The sequence below is a fragment of the Schistocerca americana genome, chromosome 3, assembly GCF_021461395.2.
Source record: "Schistocerca americana isolate TAMUIC-IGC-003095 chromosome 3, iqSchAmer2.1, whole genome shotgun sequence".
In the NCBI taxonomy this organism is placed as follows: Eukaryota; Metazoa; Arthropoda; class Insecta; order Orthoptera; family Acrididae; genus Schistocerca; species Schistocerca americana.
Window position 1 is genome coordinate 176859468 of NC_060121.1, and position 4666 is coordinate 176864133.

Below are 4666 nucleotides of genomic sequence, written 5' to 3' on the forward strand. Positions count from 1 at the left end.
GGAGGCCAAAGACAGACTCACAAGCAACACACCGCCAACACCCGCTTAACAGAAAGTATTTATATTGCTGCCATGGACTGGAGGGCTCTGTCTCAGTCTCAGTCACCAGCACAGTCACTCAGTCACTAGCTCAGTCACTGGCACTCTAACTGGCATTCTAGTTTGTCATTTGTCATTCATCACTTAGCAGGACTTGTACATCACCATCAGTGAGGTTAACATGGGCTATTATTGAAGAAATAGTACCACAACACATGGAGTCTTAAAGTTAAGTAGCTTCCTGTTTGTGTAAATAAAGAACACTGTTAATACATGTGTGCAGTTGTGCTATAGAAAGAGGGTACCAGCCACCAATCAACACCCTCTCCCTTCATTCCTATGGTACAAGACTCTACAGTGGCAATGAGGATACTACAGTGGCAACAAGTATAATTCAGTGCCAATCAAAAATTTTGCTTGCTTCTCTTGTGCTTTAGCTTGCAGGGGAATCGTGTTTCTATTTTGTTGTTGTGTTCTTTCATGTATTACAGGAGGAGAGCCACAGAACTAATCAGATTTCTCTTTTCAGAGGCTTTGCTTGCTTTTTCTGCTATAATGTATTTGTTTAAACCATGGCTACCCTGCCCCCTCCATGCCTTGCCCCCACACCACAGCCACAGACAGCCAATGTGATGGATCTAACATGGGATTTTCAGTTTCATAACCAACAAATTGCTGCTTTGCTGATGACAGTACAACAACTACTGGCTGCACAAGCTGTGTCAGCTGTATAACTGACCAGCCCAACAAGTGCCACTGACCAACATACCACCATTCCATAGTTTAATGACACAGAAGAGGAATGGCTCAAATACCTGGCTCAGTTCCAAGCACATTGTCAAGTTCATCGTGTTGAAAGTACTGTAAAGTTAGAATATTTCCTATTGATTGCAGAGTCCCCAGTGTTCAGGTTAATACAAAAACTATTCCCAACCGTGTCTCCCCAAAAACTCAGCTATGACCAAATAATTGCTGCATTTTCTCAATATTATGACCAGCAAGTCCAAGTAGGAAAGCCAGAACAGATGTACCACCAGTGGTACACAGAATTAATGGGCATGACTAGTAAGTTTAAATTTAAGTGTATTGATGCAATAAAATTCAATGTCTCAGATAGCAAAATATGAGAACAGCTCCTAAAGTACTCTGATACATCACTTCCTCAAGCATTGAAGCATTGCAAAACTTAGAGTAATATGATTCAGATGCCATAGTGGCTGATAAGTACACAGCCATGTGGACAGCCACATAGACAGGTAAACAGAACTATGAACTTAGTGAAGTGTTGCCCTAGATGCTTTGCTTTAAAAGCCAGGATTGCTTATCATGTAAGGCAACATGTTAAATTTGTGAAAAAAGAGCCCATGTCCAAGCGGTTTATTTGCAATGACACAAAAACACCAATTTTTCCTGCTCCCAGAAAAAACAGGCTCATGCGCATGCAGTGGATGCTTTGTTTTCAAAACCTACAACAGGTTCTCACAAAAGTAAGATTAAGGTTGTGCCTCCTTCTCACCCTATTGCTGTGCAACAACTTTCAAACAAATGACTTGCCTCATTACAAACTGCTGGACATTGTGTGAACTTTCAGTTTGACACTGGTGCCTCAGTAACTTTGCTTAATCATGCAATGTACAAACAGTTTGGCTCACCATGCCTTTCTAAATCTAGCAAGCACTTCACTGCTTACAATGGACAGGAAATTCTAGTGTTTGGACATTGTAGTTTGCCTGCCACTTACAAATCTCACACTAGGACAGTGAATTTTACTGTGTTGCAATCAAGAGACAGTGAGAACATATTTGCCTTAGATGGCTATGACTTGTTTGGTCTTAGCATCCAAGACAATGTACTTTCTGTATCCAAATTTGCACAAAAAGATAGTGTCATTAGCTTGCTTAAAGAATTTCCTGAACTATTTTCAGAAGGAATGGTAAAAGCTAATAATTTTAGGTGCATGTTTCATTGAAAGACAATGAGCCTAAGTTTTTCCTGGCCCGTCCGATGCCACTTGCTTTAAGGGACAAATTAGTCAGTGAATTCAAAGAATTGCAAAATAATGGTGTATTTGGTCCCATTCATGCTAGTCAATGGGCAACTCCTCTAGTTTTGTTGCCTTATCCTTCTGGTCACATTCACATTTGTCTTGACTTCAAGTCTACAGTAGCCAACGGCCTTGCCGCAGTGGTAACGTCGGTTCCCGTCAGGTCACCGAAGTTAAGAGCTGTCGGGCTGGGCTAGCACTTGGATGGGTGACCATCCAGTCTGCCGAGTGCTGTTGGCATGTGGGGTGCACTCAGCCCTTGTGAGGTAAACTGAGAAGCTACTTGATTGAGAAGTGGTACCTCCAGTCTCGTAAACTGACATACTGCCGGGAGAGCGATGCGCTGAGCACATGCCCCTCCATATCCGCATCCAGTGACTCCTATGGGCTGAGGATGACATGGCAGCTGGTTGGTACCATTGGGGCTTCATGGCCTGTTTGGATGGAGTTTAGTTTTCGTTTAGTTCAAGCCTACAGTCAACCCACATTACCTTGTCCTGAGAAACTCATGGATAGGCTTGGTGCAAGACTGTACTTTTCTAAGTTAGATTTGTGTGATGCCTACATGCAAATTCCATTGGATGAAGAATCACAGAAAGTGTTTGTTGTAAATACACACTTAAGACTTTTCAAGTATTTGCATTTGCCCTTCGATAGTGCTTCTGCACCCGCCATTTTTCAGTGTTACCTGGAACAGCTGGCTACTAAAGTGCCATTTTGTTCAAAGTACCATAATGATATTTTCATCTCATGTTGTACACCACAGGAATCCATTGCCAATTTGTGTGTTGTCAGAAGCAGGGTTCAAGTGTCATCTCGAAAAATGTGACTCTTTGCAAACTGAACTACAGTACTTAGCTCATGTGATAAACAGTCAGGATGTACACACCCTCCAGTCTCATTTGTTTGCAATCTGTGATCTGCCTGTTCCTCCTATCAGTCTCACCCAAGAGATGGACCATGACCGGCAGAACTTCTGTATGGCCACTGCCATCCAGATGCTGCTACACATGATACACCCACCATAGCATCCAGTGCCACCAATGATTTGCTAGTATCACTCTGTGCTACGCAATCTTGTTCTTTTCAGGAATTATGGCAACCATGGGTGCTAGGAAAAGAGGCATGATCCAGTAACATATTGGCTCTTTCATGTACTTGATTGCAGGTTCCGATGGTTTGTAGTGCCACCAACAGAACCAAGTTAGTACGTGTCATTTGCCCCATGATTCTACTGCTTTTCTCCCCTGAATTCACAGCCTCACAGAACCATGCAGCCTTCACAGCCACCTGCGAGGGACCAGGGCACCCTAAGAGGAGTGGATGGATGATGTGCCCTCCCCCCACCATTCCCACTCACCGAACCGATGGATGTGGACCCATCATCTCCATAGCTGTCATCACCCCAGGACATGCCCTAGGCCTGGACATGTGCTGTGGTAGCAATTTTCTGGAGGATGTTCTTATTGCCTCCCAACCCAGATGGTGGGGTATGGTCAGGTGTACGCCATCCTCAACAGTCACTGCTCCCGGCTCATCTCTACATCCAGCATCCTGCCTCCCTCCCCGTTGTCATTCACATCCTCCCTACACAACAATGGTGTAGCATTTGAGGGGGGAAGAATATGCTGGTGTAAGCTGTCGCCAGCACACAGGTTGGCAAAGATGTAGTGGGAAGATTGGTATAGGTGCTGGATCAAGAATGCCTATCAGGAGAGAGGCCAAAGACCGACTCACAAGCAACATGCCACCAATGCCCTCTCAACTGTAAGTATTTAGATTGCTGCTGTGGACTGGAGGGCTCTGTCTCAGTCCCTGTCTCTAGCACAGTCACTCAGTCACTAGCTCAGTCATTGGCACACTAACTGGCATCCTAGTTTGTCATCTGTCATTCATCGCATAGCAGGACTTGTACTTCACCAGCAGTGAGGTTAACGTGGACTATTAGTGAAGATATAGTACCACAACACATGGACTCTTAAAGTTAAGTAGCTTCCTGTTTATGTAAATAAAGAACCTGTTAATACATATGTGCAGTTGTGTTATAGAAAGAGGATATCAGCCACCAATCAACATCCTCTCCCTTCATTCCTATGGTACAAGACACTACAGTGGTGACAGGGATACTACAGGTTCACAGAGTACAAATTATGCAGTAACAATGGCATAAACATATAATTTTCCTTTTAAAAAAAATGTGAGATGAGTTCTTGAGGAATTTCACATGTAATTGGTTTTTATATGGAAAAGCCAAAATGCCTTGTGGAATATGTATTAAGCCAGGTAACTCTCTAACTGTTCAGTGCACAGACATGAAATTCATAATCATGTTTGTCAGAAATATTCAGCTGCTGCAATTTAAGCTGTGCTCATAAGATTCTGCCTAACCACATCCCCCCCCCCCAAAAAAAAAAAAAAAAAAAAAAAAAAAAAAAAAAAAAAAAAAAAAAAAAAAATAATTATGGCCAGTATTAGATATGAAAGAATACCTTTTCTTGTATTTATACAGGATCCATATTAATATAAACCACTAAATTCTCATATTTGTTTGTTCACACTACTTAACAGTGATGTTGTTATTGG

General features: G+C 42.6%; 1 pseudogene; it reads left to right on the forward strand.

Moving 5' to 3' along the window:
* The first annotated feature begins 2205 nt into the window (after nt 1–2205).
* LOC124607687 lies at nt 2206–2323 on the forward strand (annotated as a pseudogene).
* The last annotated feature ends 2343 nt before the right edge of the window (nt 2324–4666 follow it).